The sequence below is a fragment of the Peromyscus californicus genome, unplaced genomic scaffold (genome assembly GCF_007827085.1).
Source record: "Peromyscus californicus insignis strain IS unplaced genomic scaffold, ASM782708v3 Scaffold_4__1_contigs__length_199733344, whole genome shotgun sequence".
NCBI lineage: Eukaryota > Metazoa > Chordata > Mammalia > Rodentia > Cricetidae > Peromyscus > Peromyscus californicus.
The window spans coordinates 105906063-105926991 of record NW_026294562.1 but is presented as its reverse complement, the minus strand read 5'-3'; the positions used below and the strand labels follow the sequence as shown (position 1 = coordinate 105926991).

Below are 20929 nucleotides of genomic sequence, written 5' to 3'. Positions count from 1 at the left end.
GCATCCAATGCCCTCTTCTGGCCTCCATGGGCATTGGCATACACATGCTCATATACACAACACACACATGTAAATAATATTTTGTTTGTTTGTTTGTTTGTAGACAGGGTTTCTCTGTGTAACAGCCCTGGCTGTCCTGGAACTCTCTTTGTAGACCAGGCTGCCCTCAAACTCACTGAGATCTGCCTGCTTCTGATTCCATAGTACTGGAATTAAAGTCATGAACCACCATCGCCCAGCTCAAAATACATATTTTAATTAACATATTATACCATATACTCTGATCATGCTTTGCCCTCCCCCAACTCTTCCCCACATACCTACTCTATGCCCTCTCTCTTAAAAAAAAAAAAAAAAACATATAAAACCCCACAAAACAGAAACCAAAATATACAAGGAAAAGACCAATAGGACAAAAAAAAAAAAATCTACAAAAATACCATGGAGGTTTTTGACCAACTACACCTGATTGTGGGGGTCTACTCCTAGTTTGAAGTTGTATAGCTGTAAGTTACATTTCATTCACTTTAAGAGCAACACCCAGATTTATTATATACTTTGAAAATTTTCCTGTCTTCAGCAAATCTAACTGTGAGGATCCACGGTATATATGGGGACGAGGACATACTCTGAAACAGCAGGAGACACACTGTCGTACACTTTTAGAGCCAGTGCTGTGGTTCCCAGAGTTACTGATACATTCTCCTGGAGCATATGATAGATCAGGTTAGAAAAAGCTTCAACTGTTTGCATTGGATTAAACTGAGATTTTTTTAAAAAAAAAAAATACTAATGACTAGGTATTCACTATTGTCTATTCTCTTTATTTCATTTCTCTGTCATCTCATTTTATTTATTTCTTTATTTTGAACTACCTTAATTGCAACCTAGAAGTAAGGGATGTTGGTCAACAGTGTTTTAACAAATGGATCCCGGGAGTAATTTTAGTGTATATCAGGACATAGCATCTTCATTGTAGGAATGCAACTAGTTATTTCCAATTCTATAATGTCAAACCTGAGATTCATACACTCAATCATGTTCACACGAATTAAAACAATATTTGTTCATTTATTCCCTAATTCTGAACTAGTCCAGTAATAGTTTTCTTCTTGTTGTTGTTGTTTCACGTTATGGTTATTTTATGCTGTAAAATATATTTCCATAGTATGTCACTGACTTTGTTGTGAATAATTTGTAGCAGCAATAGGCTTCGTTGTGTTGCTTTCCTATTCTTTAATTTTTTTTTAAGTGTTAATTTCCTATCAGTGAGTAAAGGGTCATTTGATAGTGTGATATAATATTGTCTTCATTCTGCTTGTTTGTAGACCTGATGTTTCTCCTCTGCCTGTGATTTCATAGACACAAGACTATCTTAGTTATCTTAAAATATGAAAATGTTTACCGTATTTGTGTGTGATCTTGGCAAACTCTGTCATTTTGTCTTTTCTAGGGTCCACCAGGTCCTCCTGGCCCACGAGGCCCTCAAGGTCCCAATGGAGCTGATGTAAGAACTGTGAAGTGTGTGCTAATTAATTGCAAAGGGACATTCTGGTGCCAGTATTATATTCTGGCAGATGGCTTATGAGATACAATGGAGATAATCTCATCATGGTTTATCCTTAGAAGTGGACAAGAACCCAATGATCATCTACTCATCCATATCATTATAGACAGAAAGAAATAGCTTTTTTCCTGACCAGTTAACAAACTAGTATAAAAATAGAAATCCAGTTCACACTTAACATATATTTATTGGTGAAAAATATCACTTGTATCATTATGAACCTTATTATTCAGAAGCGTATACTTACACTGTAGCTAAGATATGATATTGTTCTGTAAACAGTTATTAAATTCTTCAGTTTGAGCTTTTTCTCTGGCAATGATTGAGAAGTTTGTAATTGGCTTTGAATGTACTGGTCTAGATGTGTACTCTAAATGCCTGTTAGGTATGTATCCACAGAAAGGCTTTTATCTAAATGCTTTACTTCATGCATTTCTAGTCTATAAAGCATTCAGAGAAATATTGTGCATTTGTGCACCCTTTCCACTGAGAGGAACAGTTCCTTCTCAGTCATTTAAAGAGAACATTCCCCTTAGAAACTGGTCCAGCATTCTGATGGAATATTATAGAATTTGGAAATGTAATAATGTATCCATGCTACTGTTATCGTCTATAGATTTTCTAGGCCTATGTGATCCACTTCTAACTTCATGTTTGCAAATGAAGCCACATGTTTTCCACATTCCTTTCAATTGGATTTATTTTCTCACATGCTTGCCTTTAATTTTATCAGGTCAGAACTAATAAAAAATATCAGTAGCTGGTAAACTGGAAAAGATATGGAGCCTTCATCCCCCAGAGGAATCTAATGCCTGGCAGTTTATAGGGGGTTTGTTTTTCCTATGCAGCAAGTCATTCTTAAATACAGTCATGACTGGGATTCAATATAAAATCATATCATAAAATTGTCCTGATTTTCCATGGCATAGGCACTGGAATTTTGTTTCAACTACCAAGTACATGACAAAATCTGGAAGTCTTTTTGCCCTATGCTCCAAATTCTGGAGAAATTGAAAGCTGGTATAATATATTAAATTATTTGTTGTTTAGTAAGTGTGACAACTGTAGAAGTCATTACTTTTGTTCCACCCCACAATTTACTCCAAATTCCTGTACACAATGCTCTCTTTAAAAACTCTAGACACGTGCATGTGAATGAACATTTCATTAAAAGTATAACACTGTTTCTTTTTTCTACATCTCAGGGACCACAAGGACCCCCGGGCTCTATTGGTTCTGTTGGTGGCGTGGGAGACAAGGTAAGGACCACTGGCTAAGACAGCCGGAAATCACAAGCTTTGATAATTGTGGGACATACTTTGCATGCTGCTAACGTAAGGTCAGTGCTAAGTGTTGTACATATATTCACAAATTCAGTATTATTTTACTGTAGACCCTGCACAGATTGAAATTAGTATCTGATGTTGTGTCTTTTTGTATCGACCACCTGTGGTGATGGATGCTGCATCTGGATTACTTCCTGTCTCAGAACAGTGTTGGAGTCATAGTTATCTGCTTTCATGAACAGGGAAAGCTGAAGCTTAATTGCAGTGATTTGGTGAATGTTTCTCGTTAGAAAGCGACAATGCCAAGCTACACTTCAGCTTCTGAATGTCTGACGAGGACTACAGTTAGTGACAGTTGGTACTTAAAGCAGGAGAAACACTTTTCTACAACTGATCCAGAGGCTGAAGGAGTCTTTCATGTCAGAAAAACAATTAATCACTGATTTTTGTCACCTTTTCATTACTAACACTTCAGCCTATCTCTGGCACTTTTCAAAGCCTCTTGGCGTATGCCATAACATCTGTGCTCAGAACAGCTCTTTTTCCTGGTAAACATTATTTCATCTTAAAAATCTATTCTTTCTTTTTTTGAAATGTCAAAATGATTCTTTGATTTCTTATTTATGTATTCAACCTCACGTCTTAATAGAATTTTAAAGAAAATTATAATTGACATTTGCTTCATTTAAGAAAATTATTTGCCAGTTTTGAAGGACAAAAAATTAATTTCATACCATAAAATGTTATACAAGGAAACTATGTAAAATTTTCACATCTACTTTAACTATTGAGTAATAGCTGTAATGTTTTTATTTCAACCTTGAAACATGATTCTCTTCTTTGCTTTGCATTCTTTTTGACACATTTTATTTTATAATTAAATTCATTTATTTTCATTAAATGAGTTAACCCTCCAAAAAGCAGCATAATGAGATTAGACTGTGTTATATTGATGTTTATATCTGCTTTTCATCCCGACTCTTGTATTTATAATAAACTGCATATGACTCACTGTTCAAATAGCTCATTAATTACTAAATTAAAAACAAATTACACTTTACAGTTCTTAGTGGATAAAGAATACAGTTTCCTTAACAATTGCTTTTAGAGGTTTGTTTATAGTCTTAAAATGAAAGCTATATGTTGAGATAGGCGCAGTTATTGGAAAAAAAAAATTCTCAATTAAGCTTACTAGTCCTAGCATAAAAAGCATAAGGCAAGACCAGCATCCGAGACACCACTGTCTTGAAAAATCCTACCGGACTTTACCCCCTCTAACTTTTTTCTTGAGAACATGTCCTCTGGGCTCTGATGTTGCCTAGAGAGTTAAGAATAGTCTGTAATTTGAATAGACATTTCAGTGTGCTTCACCTATGTCCTAAAGATTGTCAATAACAAGCGAATAGTTTTAAGTACTTTGTTTTTTTTTATACTTTGTCTTCTATGAATCCCATTAATAGTCACTTTTGCCAATATTGGGAGTTAGAGGGAAGTCCTCACACTATTGTTATATAGGTAAAAAGGTCAAATGATAACAGTTTGCCATTTTTTGAGTCTTGTAATATTCAATAAGGCTGGTGATTTGACTGTTAGTTTTTTAAGTTAATTTGTATCTATTCATTTAAAATTTGTTTATTTTTAAAGTTGTGTGTGTGTGTGTGTGTGTGTGTGTGCGCGTGCATGTGCTAGGATCTTCCTATGGTGACTTTTATACTCTGTAAATACCTAAATTGAAACATATTATTTGATAACAATATTTTTCCTTTAAAAATTTTTTTTCATGACAGAGAAAAATGATAGGAAACCCTAATCTTAACTTTAAAAAAGTCTGATATCATATAATATCTTATATATTATAAATTTGTGACATCAACATGGATTCTGACTGATTTCCACTGCAATTTCTATTTTGGAAAATTATATCCATCAATTACAATGAAAAACAGAGGCTGATGACCATGAGCCATGATTTCTTTTGTGCGAATATACCAATCTGTTCTTCATGAACTGTGTAATTATGGGAGATTTCTCAACAGTTTACTCAGACCAAATAAGCAACACATTTTCATAATAACAATAATTTGTAATTACTCTGAATATGCAGAACAATTTGTTGTTGCTTCTGCAGGAAGCACTCTTAAGTAAGGGGAGAGTGCACTAGCAATACGGCATGATAAGTGCACACTCCTTTATCCCGTTCACCATTATATTTCCATAGAGTAAATACCTGTTACCTTATTCACACCATGGAATGGACTTCCTTAACATGACATATTCTGTTGCATTGCTGTATTTGTTTGCAATTTTGTCAATCCATTTCTAAAAGACTTTAGTACAGACGTTTTTAGGAATTACTGATTTTTATCTTCATTAGTTTGTGATTTATATCATATGCGTTTGTTTATAATATGCATAAAGAATTTTAATATTCTGAAAGCAAGTGAATATTGATGTACTATTCTCAAAGATTTCATAGAAGTTTTTACCCTTACATGTTACTGTTTAAATACATTTTTGATATGATTATTTTCTTCATTTTTGAAAATTGGAAATAATATTTTCCAGAATATAACTTCCTTTATGTTTAACAAAGATGGAAAGAGATGAGCAAAATATATTGATGTTGACTTAAAAATATATAGTTTTATTTTCTAGTTCCAACTTTCCACAATAATACATGATAATGTGACACATAAGAAAAACATTTTGTGTTCAGTTCATTTCCAAGATTTTTAGTAAATGTTGCTTATATTCCATGTGTTAAATTATTTAATATGGGTGCTTTACAGTTTATTTGAATGACAAAGTACTTGCTTCATTTTCAATATGTGAATAGCAACCCCCACAATTATTGATATATTATTTTATCATATTAGGATAGTTGAATGAGTCTTTTCTTCATATATAAATGTAGATGTGATATTATACTTGTAATAATTGTCCAAAATACAGGATATATTTGCCATTTATCTTGGGAAAGACAAAACTGACATGCAATTCCACAACTAAGGAATTCCTTGAAAGTATTTGATGCTGTCATAACTATACAAACACCTCAAGAAGTCAAAATGTTCTTTGTATTTCAGAAGACTAAGAAATTTTGTGAAATAATTTCTTCTTTGGAATATGTTTGCTTTTACTATGGAAAATTTCAAACCAACCTAGCATTACTGGTATGTGCCAGGAAGACCTGGGATATCAGTGTTTAAAATTAAAAACTACAAGACTCCCACCCACCTCATAATGCCTTCAATCACTGATGTTGGAGTTGTTAGGAGAGTGCTGAATGGAACATTGGCTCATGTGTACGTACGCGGGGCGCATGTGCGTGAGTTTGCGTGTGCGTGAGTGTGTGCTGTGTGTGTGTGTGTGTGTGTGTGTGTGTGTGTGTGTGTGTGTGTGTGTGTTGCATCTTTTCACTTAAGTAATCACTGGAATAAGGACATATTTTTATGCATTTCTAAGAAGAACAACATTAGCAGTAGACTTCATAGCTAAATCTGAGGAAAGTGTCTTTGTACATAAACATTACAAATTGGATACCCTTCATGATATCTTCATTTAAATATGGATTGCTGTTTTTCTAAGATTTTTTTTACTTGTCAGATGACCTGGCAAATATCCAACTGGATTAAAATGAGATCATAAAAGCTATTAAATTTATAATATTTAAACACTTAAATAAAAGACTTTTGATTAAGTACATTCTGAATTTCACACTGATCTCCACTAACTCATTCTATAGGATTATCAATATAGTGCCAAGTTTTTTGCTGATATATTTTATTAGCAAGAGAGTGAATTTATAGTTTAGTAAAAATATTCCCATTTTTAAAATCAATAATCATGATATAATATGAATTTTGATGCCACACAAATGCAAACTGTTAGAAAACATTCTGATTTTTGTTGTAGCTTCATGGTAACCTGGGTTGATGTGCTGGATTTCATCTATGAAAACTGAATCAGCATTTAGTCTGTTTCCTCACTTGAATTATTGAGACCATTAATCCAAGTTCTCTTTCTTATTAGATTTTTGGTGTGTTTTAAGCAGTACAGTAAGATAGAGGCTGGTCTAAATTAGGATGGCCATAGTAAAGTCATTATTACAAATAGAAACAAGATTTCCATGTTCTTACCCTCATATGATACTTTCTTTGTAGGGTGAACCTGGAGAAGCCGGGAACCCAGGGCCCCCTGGCGAAGCTGGCTCAAGTGTAAGTCCCATAGTCATAAAACCATTATTAGGCTTCATTAGATATTTAGGAATTATTTTTAGAGGGTTTGAACATTGAACTTGAATCCTAACAGTATCTGTTTTTTACTCTTCCTTTCCAACTTATTAACTGTGACCATGAATACATAAACATATTATTTAATAACTGACTATCCTCTGCATATTTTGATAGTATCTAAGTTTTTAAAAGGTCACATTTACATGATTTAAGTCATTAAAATGATAAGACAATCATTATATACATTGTGTTCAGTGAACTGTCCATAATAGATAAAAAACAATTTTCTTGCTGTATTAAATAAACATTTGCTAACTAAAATTTATTATTATAACATAAATTAAACTGCCATTAAATCTTCTATAGTCCCTTGACAAGCTGGAAATGTTTTGACAATCTAGCATTGAGGGTTCATGACTATTGGCATTTAATTAATTCAGTTCAGAGTCTGTTAGAAATTTTGCAATATAGAATACAGAGTAGAAAAACTGAAAATTCTCCAGCCCACTATTTTGGTATTAAGAGTTGGAAACAGTGTTTATAAAGTAACTGGTTTTTTTTTGTATTCTTTAGGGTCCCAAAGGAGAGAGAGGAGAGAAAGGAGAAGAAGCTGGGGCCCCTGGTGCTGCGGGTCCTGCTGGTGCTAAGGGGCCGCCCGGTGATGATGGTCCCAAGGGGAACCCGGTGAGTTTATCCCCTTTAAAGTGAAATGTGTGTCAGTTTCCCTCATTAGCTTCTCATAGACAGATTAAAAATGTGGAATTCCGGTAAAATCAAAGTCATTATGTCATTTGATATATTTGCATCCCTTCTTAGTTCCTTTCATTTTTATTAATTTATTTTTTTTTCTAGCTGGAGAATATATCTAACCAGCAGCTGCCATGATTTTAACTTCTTAAACTACAAACAACCCTGTGGAACTTTGTTTTGATTCTATTTTTCCTTTCATACCGTCTCTCTAGGGGCCTGTTGGTTTTCCTGGAGATCCTGGCCCACCTGGAGAACCTGGCCCTGCTGTAAGTACCGTGGAGAAATAAAAGGATGCTTTGCTGGGGTTGTTCCCTCAGTCTGTAGTAATAATTAGAAAAAATTATGTTACAAGTGAACTTCTAAGGTCAGCGAGCCATATGAAACACCAGAAATCACACTGACCACAAGGTCTATCCAACTGGTGACTCTTGTACCTCTCTTGCACAACTGTCCTCTTCATTTGCACTATTATTGAAACTTGTTTGGATTACCCAAACAAATTATCTAAGTAGCAGCTATACTTTTATTTCTAAGTTCAGACTTTATTTCTTAATGCTATTTATTGTGCAAATCCTATTTTGAATTGCATTATGTCTGTTCCTGGTGAATGGAAGCGCTAGTCTTATACATCCAGTGAGTCTTCCTCCTTTCTTTATAAAAAAAAAAATAATAATTTATACCCAGTCAAGTATAATAACAATTTCCCAAGTATTTGTGGAAAGAGGAAGAGGCACTATTATCCAAAAAAAATAAATACTGTAATTTTACTTGTTCATCAGATCACAGTTTATTTCACCGCTACATCAAGATAGTCTGTGTAAACTTTGTAACTTTATAATAATAAGATATAACAATCTGTGTTAATTTTTACTGTCAATTACAGGGGCAAGATGGTGTCGGGGGAGACAAGGGTGAAGATGGAGATCCAGGGCAACCGGTAGGCAAGAAAGCTTACTTTTTCCCCTCATCTTACATAGCCCAAATATTTTTTAAAAGACAATTCAGAAAGATCAGTCTTTCACAATTGAAGCTCATTGTGTATATTGTGTACACATTTCTCAGAAATGTGTCATAATATGTTTATGAGCTTGTCCTACTGTTACTTATCTATTTTTCTTAATTTTTATCCATTCTCCTGTCATACAATACATCCTAAGCACAGACTCCTGCCCTCCAGTCCTTCTAGCCCCCTTCACCACCCCTCCTTTCCAGACCCATCCTCCCCACTCCCTCAGAAAAGAGGAGGCCTGAGTGCAGACAAGATAAAATAAGAGTATGCATAAACCCTGGAATCAAAGTCTGGGAAAGGGAATCCAGTGGGAGAAAATGGGTCCCCCACATGGGCAAAAGAGTCAGAGACACCTAGACTCCCACTTGTTTATAGAAGGATAATACTTTTTAAATATTAATAAGTATAAAAATAAGAATATCAGACTATATCTTGTTGTAGTTCTTAAGCTATTTTAGCTAAGAAGCTAAATGAAATTACAGTATAGACATTTTAATATTTTTTTGAACGACACAGAAGTGTTTTGGCCACATGAGTTCCTTAGGAAAGGAGAAATTTGGAAGGCATTAACTTAAATAGTTTTGAGGACAGCTGAGTCTCTTACAAGGTTCGGTCCCTCAGGTGTTGGAAGTCTAAGGTATACTTAGAGCACATATACTCATATAGTTGTTTACACAGTGGCACAAAATGCTAGTGTTGTATGAGAAGCAGTTTAGAGGTAGTAAGTCAATATGTGCACAGTTTGTAAGATATGATAAGATGTATACATGTATATGTTAGGGGTTTGCTGAAACCTTATTATTGCTTTTTAAATGGCATAGGCTTCCAAAAAGAAAATTTGAAGCACTTTCCTATATCCATGAAGAAGTTTACTAAATAAGTTTTCTAGCTCACTCTGTGGATATGTAGAAGCAGTTCAGCCCACTGACTGGGAGCTGAGGTTTTTAGGAAAGACAGATGTGTATAAATGAGCAGAGAGTCAGTTTCATTTCCTATTTGGAGAAATTATGTTAGCTGTGAAAAATACCCAGCTTATTAAACAGTGCATTATACATTTATATCTAACTGTATTCATTTCCAGGGTCCCCCTGGTCCATCTGGTGAGGCTGGCCCACCAGGTCCTCCCGGAAAGAGAGTAAGCTTTTTTTTTTCATTCTTTATTTGAATTATTCACTGTGTGTTTAGATTGATATTACCCATGCAAGCTCTAGGCAGCATCTGAGGCTGAAAAATAACCACTTTCTTCAGTATGTCAAAATTCATCACTAACTCAGAGTACAGCTTAACCATTTTACTGTCACAGTTTTGAATGAATCAAACAACTCCTCCGTCGAGAGTTACCTGCTTCTCTAGATAAATGTTGACTGCTGTTCAACAGTTTCAGCCCCTGGTATTCTCCATGGGGGTGAAATGTGCAAAGATCGGTGTACACATTGTGAAAGCATGAAATGCCTATCAGTAGATGGAGTGCAAGCATCCATCTATGTTGTAGGCTGTCTTATGTTGTCAGATTGCATGGGCTTGGAAACAGGATTTTTAATGAAGGAGAGTTTTCATAAAGGACTATAGCAGCAAAAACGTAGCTATGGTCACATTAATGGTTTCTGTGCAGGTGAGATGTCTCAGTGGGTAAAAGTGCTTGCCAGCAAGCCTGATGTCCTGTGTTCAGTTCCCCAATCCACACGGGGAAAATGAGAGAACTGACTCCTGCAAGTTTGCCTTTGACTTTGACCTCCATGCACATTTCCTTTGACTTTGACCTCCATGCACATTTCCTTTGACTTTGACCGCCATACACATTTCCTTTGACTTTGACCTCCATACACATTTTTTGCACACAAGAAGACAAACAAAATAAATAGATGTAAAATATTACAAAACAACCCAAAATACTGACTACCATAGAAGCAAAGAGATTTAAAGATTTTAGATTAATTAGAAATAATAATTTCAGATATTAATAGATAAGACTTTGATATTTTAATGCAGATCTATAATAATGCATTGATAAAACAGGCTTATGACCTTTTGTTTCTTATATTTGAAGCTTCTGCCTTTGAGATAGTCATAGACTGTATATTAGGTTAATGTGAACTGTAGTCATTCCACAACTATTGTGAGGTCGGTAAAAATAAAAGTTTTTATCTCTACCACTGTTTTTGGACCTGCTAATGTTTCATTCTGCTCCCCCCACTATTCTTAGTATTAGAACTATCCTATATTCAGTTTAGCTTTTACATATAAATGAGGACAAGAGCCATTTGTCTTCTAGTGTCCATGTCTACCTTATTCCACATGACATAATGTCCTCCAATTCCATTCAGTTTCTCACAGATGACAGGATTTCACCTTTCTTTATGCCTGACTAATACCGCATTAGATATAATTGCCACATTTTCTGTGGACATTAATGTCTGTTGATTCCATATCCTGGCAGTCATGACTGGTGCCACAAAGAGCACAAGAGTGCAGGGAGCATTTGGTAGGTGGATTTAATTCCCTTTGGAAATATAATAAGTATGGGGAGGACTAGACCATACGTTAGATCTACTTTTACTCTTTTTTGGGAACCTCCACACTGTTTTCCACATGGATCTACTATTTTAAATTACTGCAACAGTGTATGACACTTCCTTTTTTCTGTATCTTTGCAGCTTTTGCTGCCTTTTCTGTAATAGCTGTTCTAACTGGAGTATATGACCATTCTAATTGGAGTATTATGGCATTTACCTCATGAACATCTTGAAAAATGTTCATTTTACCTCTTTTGACAAGTGTCCACTCAGATAATTGGCCCCTTTTTAATCCTGTCCTTCATTTGGTAGTTGTCACTACTGCTGTGTCCAGTTCCTTTTATGTTCTGCACTTTAATCCTTCGTCAAATAGTTGACATATGTTTTTTTCCCTCTTCTGTGCTGTGTATAGACCCTACTGATGGTTTGCTTTGCTGTGTAGAAGCCTTTTTATCTGATATCACGCCATTTGTCTACTACTTTCCTTTGTAGTGGCAATCATCAAAAATTATTGTTTATGCAGATGTCTGAAAGTGTTCCTGCTATGCTTTTCTTCAAGTAGTTCCACATGTTGGGTTTTATATTATGGGTCTGTAATTCTAGCCTGAGATGATTTTTGTAAGGAGTGATACTTTAGGGTCAATACACAATATTCTTTCTAGCACCATTTAATAAAGAGCCTGTTCTTTCTAAAATGCCTGATTTTGACCTCTTGTTTAGTATCAGCTATCTGTAGATATATGGTTTCTTTCTGAGATCTCTTATATGTTCCATTAGACTGTTTTTTTTTTAATGCCATGCTATTTTAGTTACTGTGACACCTTAGTATGACTTGAATTTAGCTCTGTTTTTATGATCAGCATTCATTGGCTATTGGGAGAGTCGTGGTGCTTTTACATGTATTGTAGGATTAATTGTAGTTTTATGAAGAACATTATTAGTATCTTGATAGGTATTCAGTGTTGTGGATTTTCACTTTAGATTTTTACTTCCTTTGTAATTTTCTTTGTTGCAATTTTCATCTTTTTCTATCATTTATTCTTATCTCTATCAAGTTTATCAGTGTATCTTAACAATACTACATTTTGCATTTTTAACCTTCTCCTTTGCTGAATTATATGATCAATAGTCCTTCTGTGACGGAGTCTTTAGGTTACTCTACCATAAGAAAGGATTTGATTCCTCTCTTCATACTAGTGTATCTTTTATTTATTTTTCTTGTCTAATTGCTGTAGAAATGTTCAGTACTATTTCACTTAAAATGTGTGGGAGTGTACATCTTCATCTGGATGAGGATTCTAGAGGCCACTACCAGTCTTCTCCCTGTTATGCGTGATGTCACCTGATGATGTGCTATATGTAATATATTTAATGCTGAATCTCGGTCTTTCTGTAACTAATTTGTTCAGGGATTTTACTATGAAGGATGGGAGAGTTATTGAATACTTTTTACATCCATTGACAAGATCACGTGACTTTCATTATTCACTGTTAAGTGTGATATATTTAGTAATTTTTATATATGAGCTGTCTTTTCACTGTTTAAATAAGTCTCATTTGATCTTAATGAGTAATTTTATGTGATATTTGATTTCATTTATTATTAATTTATAATTTCTAAATTGTAATCATCAGGATATACTTCAATTGTTACTTTCGTATCATTGTCTGGTTTCTTTACAAGGGCAATGTTAGCCTTGTAGAATGAGTTAGGTTCTCACCCTGTTAATCTAGGAATAGTTATTGAATAATTAGTCTTAGTTCTTTAAATTTTTTGAAAAATTCAGTAAGAATGCATTGATTTTCTACATAGGCTACTCTTGGTGGAAGACTTTTTATTAGACATTTAACCTCATTACTTGAATATTATTCTATCCAAATGCCCTGTATCTTTACTGCTAAGCACTTAATACTTTACTGTTTTCATAGTGAGTGCTCTATAGTCCTATCTCTTGCACCACCCATATCTTTTAATGTCTTCTATATAGACACTTCTTTCTGTCTTAATTTCTATACTGTTCCTAACAGACTGTGTGGTGAACGTCAAAATTTTACTTTCTCAAATGGCTCATTCTTCAGTGATCCAAAGTCACAGAGTAATTAAAAACACGACTAAGTTTTAGAGTTATCTTAGTCTTATAAACATTTTTTCCATGTTAAATATTGTCTCACTGAGCCTTTATATCTCAGCAGTACAATCTAAGTTGATTTTTACAAATTCAAAAATTTACAAAGGAATTCAAAAATTCTTTTGAAATTTTAGTTATTATAAAACCAATTAAATTTTCAGTTGTATTATTTCAGAGCTTTTGGATGATTAATGGTATAAAATTTCTTCACAATTTGGTTGAAATCTTGCTTGAGGAAATTGAAATCTTTTGCTTTTCTTCTGACCTCAAATGATAAAATATAATGTGGTAGATAATAGGGTAATGAAATCAAATTCAAATTCCTAAACTATCTTAACTTCTTACCACCTACATAACTTTGCTCAGTTTACTTATCCTATGCTTCTCAAGGTACCTACCCACTATGGTTGGATAAATTAAAAGTTAGTCAATATGCAAACAATAAGTGTTCATATAACCATTTTTTGACTGTTAGGCATGTTCTTATTTATGAAATTATTACTAAATAATGATCATCATAAACTTGTACTGTTTGTGAACTGACACTGGTGTCTTTGAGAATTAGTTCTTTTTACCTAATAGACTCTAACATGATCTTCTCTGTCATTTGAATGTTTAGCCTAAATAATATTTTTTTCATGCTCAATTATGTGTCCACATATAAGTATGTTTATATCATCTTTATTCATAGTTTCAATTATAGAAATTATAAATCCATCAAGTTATAAATAAAAAATAGAACATTTCATATGATTTAAAAATAATTCATTATTCATGCCTGAGTTGACATTGATTCATCTCAAAAAACTAATATCAAACAATAAATTTCACCAACTTAAGATAGATCAATTACTTCGGTTTTTTAACAGTGGCTGTAGTCAGCTAATATTTGTATGGGCAAATGACTGATACTCTACAGTTGACTTTGTTGCTAAACCATGACATTATTTTAAGTGTTTCTATTTTAAAATATTTATAAAATTTGAGGTATTATGTATCATTTATTTCGGTCATCTCTCATCTAAAATCTACAACTTGAAGATATAGAATTGCTACTTCATTTAAGTAATATGTCTCAAATAAAAATAAATATATTTAACATTGAAATATAAGTTACAAAGTCAATAAAGTAGGGAAAGGAAATAATTAACAGTAATTTAATATAAGGTTATTTATGTGAGATAAAGTAGATTGTAACAGTTTAAAAGTAGTATATAATAAATTTTCAAATTACTGATCCTGAATTTATGCACACACAGTAACATATACTAATAATTAAGTATCACAAATGATTTATCTGAGTCATTCCATGTATCATATTTTCATTTTTTATTAGTATGTAGTATAGTAGAATTATCCCTGTTTGATTTTGGGTAAATTCTTCAAAGATAATCCATATTGAAATTTTAGTTCATCTTCTTGCTCATTTTAAATACCAGTTTAAAATATGAAGGGCTGTTTTTTAAGCTATTCCACTTACTGGGAAACAAAAATTGAAAAGCTTTGTATTGATGTATTACATAGTGCATGGAGTCTGTGATGACTACACCAAGTTTCTAAAAATATTCGTATTCATTTGGATGGAGTGGAGTACTATTGAATTGACGTCAGCGCTATTGAACATTAAACATGCAGGTCTTCTTCCTTTGAAATGTGAAGCCCTTAACTCTAACCTGAGAGCTGCTTAACTCAATGTGCTGAAGTGCTTTCTGCTTTAAATAAAATAAACTAACACAATAAACTGGCTTTATCTGATAGACAAAATAATCTACTTTTGCCCATCAATGTAAGATCTGTTTTAGTGGTGTGAGAAGCTATTCCATTGTCCAAAACTTTACTAACAAAATAAAGTTCACCTTGGCATTAATAATTAAAGCTTGAACTCTTGTAAACTAAAGACAACACAAACTGGTTGATTTATTCAAGAGTTCAATCTTTACTTAAAAACAATAGATTAACTTCAGGAAATTTGGGGAAAGGAAAAAATACGATCAAAATATAGTGCATATATTTTTAAATTAATTTTTAAATGTTAGAAAAAATGTTAAAAAGATTATTTTATTACAGCTTTTCTAACTTGTAAAGCTAGAAACTGGGAATTGTAATATTGTAGTAGCACTACAAAATAATGTAGAATGTGATTTTATTAGAATTAGACAGATGTGGTTATCAATGGCTACAAAATAATATAGTGTGGGATTGTTTTCTTTGAGTAGAAGTTTTATTGTTGCAAAATGAGTATCACATCTGATTTCTCATGCTGCTAAACCATGGCATTGAGTGTGGTGTTTTCTATGTTGTAATATTTATATTATATCATACTTATTTAAAGCACTGAGCAATTAATCTATAGTAACCTCATAGAAAACTTTGCTGTGCCTAATATTGTATTCCTGCTTTGCCATTTGTGCTTTAAATAAATATCATTTCTAAACTCACTGACACACATACAAAATGTGTTCCACTTAGTAATCTAATGCATGTTTTTATACTGTTGAAACTGATATTTATATTAGGTATTTTAAGCATAAATTTGTGTAGCAAATATTGTTAAGTATTTTTTCATGAACTATTTTTTTAAAAAAATATACTCCACTGTAGCTAGAGTTTTCCTGCCTGGCCCACAGTCAGGGACAAATCTCTGTCACGTGGCAGTCCCACAGCCGCTCAGACCCAACCAAGTAAACACAGAGACTTATATTGCTTACAAACTGTATGGCTGTGGCGGGCTTCTTGCTAACTGTTCTTATATCTTAAATTAATCTGTTTCTATAAACCTATACCTTGCCACGTGGCTCGTGGCTTACCGGCATCTTCACATTCTGCTTGTTATGGCAGCGGCGGCTGGCAGTGTCTCCTTCCTCCTTCCTGTTCTCTCAATTCTCCTCTCTGTTAGTCCCACCTGTACTTCCTGCCTGGCCACTGGCCAGTCAGTGTTTTATTTATTGACCAATCAGAGCACATACAGACCATCCCACAGCACTCCACTTAGTGTTTTTTTTACATTAAATGTATTTACCAAACAACACAGGTCTGGGAATATGTGATAAGTAAAACTGTGATGAAACAGGGAGTTGATCGTGAAGGAAGCATGCCAGACTTAAATGACTTATGATGTCACTCTGCTTATACACTGTACCGAGTGGATTCTGTAAACTAAAGCTGAACTGAGACTCTATCTTTGTATACCTTTGTGTTCCTGCGGGCCAGCAGCAGTGTCTGGTGCAACAGTTAATTTCATTTTGCCTCTGTGAATGTAGGAAGAACACCCTTGCTAGACATGCAAGCGTAAAGGTACAGCAAGTGGGTTCAAAAAAGCAACTCACCCATAACATTTCAGAAATGAGCTTTATTGAGAGAAATATCCTGGCGACCATGTCCGGCCTTGTCATGGGAAAGCACTAGAAAAGGAACAGAACAAAGTGTTACAAACAGCATTCCAGCACAGTAAATGAGAAGAAAAGCTTCCACTGAAGCCTGGAGAGGGACTTCATTAACATGGAGAGTTTAAAATAAGAGTAGGAGAAAGCAAGCAAGCAAGATGATTAGTGGAGAGGAACCTTTAGGGCAAAGCCTTCAGAGAAATTTCCCAAATTAAATGACTTATTCAAACATTGCTAGAACTGACCCTTGCTAGAACACTTTCACCAAGGAGATGTAAACAGCATGTTTAATGTCCAAAAACAAGCCAGATTTTGGCTATTAGGTCTTTTAGAGGTGGCAGGAAGTTTCACACTGTGTATTTTCAGTCTGAGATGGCCTATCTGTCAAGAATGGGTGGAGGATCTGAGTACTAAGACCAAAGGGGAAGATTTGTAAATCACAGCAGGTGACTTCTTAAATCTCTGTCCCGGAGAGGGAAAGCTGCAGTGGGGGAGGGGTGTGGCCTGAGTTCTTCACCTGAGAGATTCAGCCTCTTAGAATGACTAGCATCTTCAGAGACATGACCAATGGTTTAACAGTGCTTCTACTCAATAACTGTACTAATTCTTCAGCGGGCTTATGGGATAGTTCAATACCTTACAAACTACTCTCTTTAGCCCACCTAGAATGTACAGTCTTCACTATGCATAATATAGATTTTATCAAAAGAAACATATCTTTTATCTTTATTTTGCCTGCATTGGAGGCAAAAGGAAAGCAGACCAATAACTAATTTGCTGTAATGTTTTATAATGGGAGTTGAAATTACTAGTAACTGACGTTACCACTTTTTCTGTATGTTCTCATAAACAGGTAAGACTAATAGAATATTGATTAGAACATCATGTGTGACAATTATACTTAGAAACATCATTCACACAGCTATTGAACAAGTAGGAAAATTAAGTTATAATATTGTAGCACATGTACCTTAGGTTATGAATTTTTAATAGTTGATAAAAAAATTATACTTTCTTAAAGCACTGGAAAATTGTGCAACTTATATCAATGAGCCATGGAACTTCTTACACAATTTGTCTTTACAGTAAGTGTTCTCTCCCTGGCCTTTAATTCAAGTATTTCTAAAATGGATTGTTGTAAAATCTTCTTCTTTGAGAAAAAGTAAACAGGATCTATAGAGCCACAAGCAATAACCCCAAAGTGTGATTCCACCAAGGTTCAACCATGGGGACTACTGAATGTAGTTGGAATTTTTTCTAGTCCTGTCTGGTCCACGGTCAGGACAAATCTCTCTCACCCGCCAGTCCAACAGCCGCTTAGACCCAACCGAGGAAACACACAGAGACTTATATTGTTTACAAACTGTATGGCCGTGTAGGCTTCTTGTTATTTATCTCTTTTATCTTAAAATAACCCATTTTTATAAATCTATACCTTGTCACATGGCTTGTGGCTTACCAGTATCTTACATGTTGGTACTCATGGCAGTGGCTGGCAGCGTCTCCTGACTCAGCCTTTCTGTTCCCAGAATTCTCTTCTCTGCTTGTCCTGCCTATACTTCCTGCCTGGCTACTGGCCAATCAGCATTTTATTTATACAGAGCGATATCCACAACAATTGAATTTAAAGATTTTCTTAAATCTAAATATATATATTACGAATATTACCCAACTCAGGTACTCTACAAGTTCAGTATGCGCTCTTAACTGCTGATGTATTTTTTTCCAGCCTAAACTAATGAGTTTTTTGGGGGGGGCTTACTTACAGTGTGTGAGTCACCCCAGTGCAGCCACACTAGAAATTCTTCAGGTTAGATGATGGATTCCTTGTAGCTATGCATATGGAGTTACCCCGCCCCCACCGCCTCAGCACATGCACACACCCATGTACTCCAGTCCTTCTGTTACTACTGAAGCTGCACTGAATCAGGGGAGAATGACTTACAAATAGCTCCGAGCAGCTAGACCCTCAGACAAGGGTTAAAGGACCCTTCTTCCTCACTCTTTCTCTGATGTTAACAGGCAACAGTCCCACTCATGGTAGTTTTCTCTAAGCAGACACAGATGATCTGATGAAGACAGTGGCTGTTTTGTCTAGATTACTATATTCTCCCACACTGAATGAAATAATTTTCCTTTTCCTCCTTTTCCTTCCTTCCTCCCTCCCTCCCTCCATCCTTCCCTCCCTCCCTCTCTTCCCTCCCTCCTTTCTTTCTTTTTTTCTTTCTTTTTTGTTCTTCTCTCATATATTACATCCCAACCACAGTTTCCCCAGACTCCTCCCCTCTCAGTCCCTTCCCCCCATCTCCCCTCTCCCTCAGATTCACTCCTCCTCTATTTCTCTTCAGAAAAATGCAGGGTTTCAAGGGATTTCAACCAAACATGGTATATCCAGTTACAATAAGATCAGGCTCAAACCCTCATATTAAGGTTGGACAAGGCAACCCAGTAGAAGGAAAAAGGTCCCCAAAGTACGCAAAAGAATCAGAGATAGCCGCCACTCTCATTGTTAGGAGGTACATGAGAACACCAAGCTACACAGCCATGACCTATATGTAAAGGACCTAGGTCAGACTCTTTCATGCTCCTTGTTTGTCAATTAAGTCTCTGTAAGCCCCATGAGCCCAGGTTAGTTGATTTGGTGGTCCATTTTCTTGTGATGTCCTCAAACTCCACCTGATCATTGGCTGTAGGTCTTTGCATCTGTTCCCATCAATTGCTGAATGAAGTCTCTCTGATGATGATTATGTTAGGCTCCAATCTAGAAGTATAGCAGAGTACCATTAGGAAACATTTCATTGACTTTTGTTTATTATTATTATTATTATTTATGATGATGATGATGATGATGATGATGCTAGTCGTGTTTGGTATTTCCTAGGTCTCTGAGCTACCCAGCTTCTGGTTCCTAGCAAGTAACAAAGAGTAAAGTAATTTTAACATTATCTGAAAATTAACATAGTAAATTGAATTTTGGATTTAGCTCATTGCCAAAGGCAAGCCTAAACTAAGAAAAATAAAACAAATGATATTATTTAATAGTAAATATTTCAAAAGGGAATGATTGCACATTTAAAAAATTAGAGGTCTAATGAATTAAAAACTGAACCTATTCATTATGATGACATATATACATGTATATGATGCCATATACATCTTTATTTTATGCTTATTTATTGTATTTGTGTACTCATAGCACATATGAATTAATATATTGGAAATATATGCTATTAATTTAAATTTCAAATAAAGACGTTTACTTTTACAAATGCCCTTGAAAAGTTTATATTATAATATATATGTATATGAGTAGATAATGTATGGTAATGCTAAAATAAATTATACATCCAATTAACATTTCTGTTCATCAGTAAATGATACCTCTCAAAGTCATTATGTGAGCAAAATCCCAATTTAAATTGGGAACCACTGGCTGGGGAAATGGCTCAGTAGTTAAAAGCACTGCTGCTCTTCCAGAAGACATGGGATCAGTTCCCAGCATGTCCATCCAGCAACTCCCAACTGACTGTAACTCCAGCTCCAGATCTTCTGGTCTTGATGGGGTACCTGCAAATACATGTCATATACACCTACAGACAAACACATATACACATAAATAAAAAAATTTAAAAATAATTCTAATTGTCCTGAAAAAAATCCCAAATCAGTGATGTTTTATTTTTATTTTTAAACACTCAAAATTTTAGTATTTAGCTTATGGACGACTTGCAATTTTTAATGTAAAATGAATATTTCATTCACTTAATATGTATGTAAATATTTCCCAAGGTAGTTAATTTCACATTAAATTTAGCATAGTTTATTTTGCTAATATTTAAATAATCAGGGCCCTTCTGAATCTATGATTTCTTCCTTGATTTACAAGCTCCATTGTTTCAGGCTTGCACCCTAGTATACTCACATTGTATATGCTTCTCAGCAAACAACCTCCCAGCATCACCAGTAGGTCTTAGAAAGCCTTTCTTCCCCCTAAAATAGATCAAATATATATTTTATACACTGACCTCATCATCATACAATTTATGTGTACTGTTTT

The 20929-nt window shown here is 34.5% G+C and overlaps 2 long non-coding RNA genes across 2 annotated transcripts; both read left to right on the top strand.

Moving 5' to 3' along the window:
• Positions 1-1452: 1452 nt before the first annotated feature.
• Positions 1453-7695, top strand: LOC128095108 (uncharacterized). The gene is made up of 4 exons (XR_008213158.1): positions 1453-1507; positions 2773-2826; positions 7017-7070; positions 7662-7695. It is a non-coding gene; the product is annotated as an uncharacterized LOC128095108 (long non-coding RNA).
• LOC128095107 (uncharacterized) lies at positions 7694-9983 on the top strand. Its single transcript, XR_008213157.1, has 4 exons — positions 7694-7772; positions 8051-8104; positions 8722-8775; positions 9929-9983. It is a non-coding gene; the product is annotated as an uncharacterized LOC128095107 (long non-coding RNA).
• The last annotated feature ends 10946 nt before the right edge of the window (positions 9984-20929 follow it).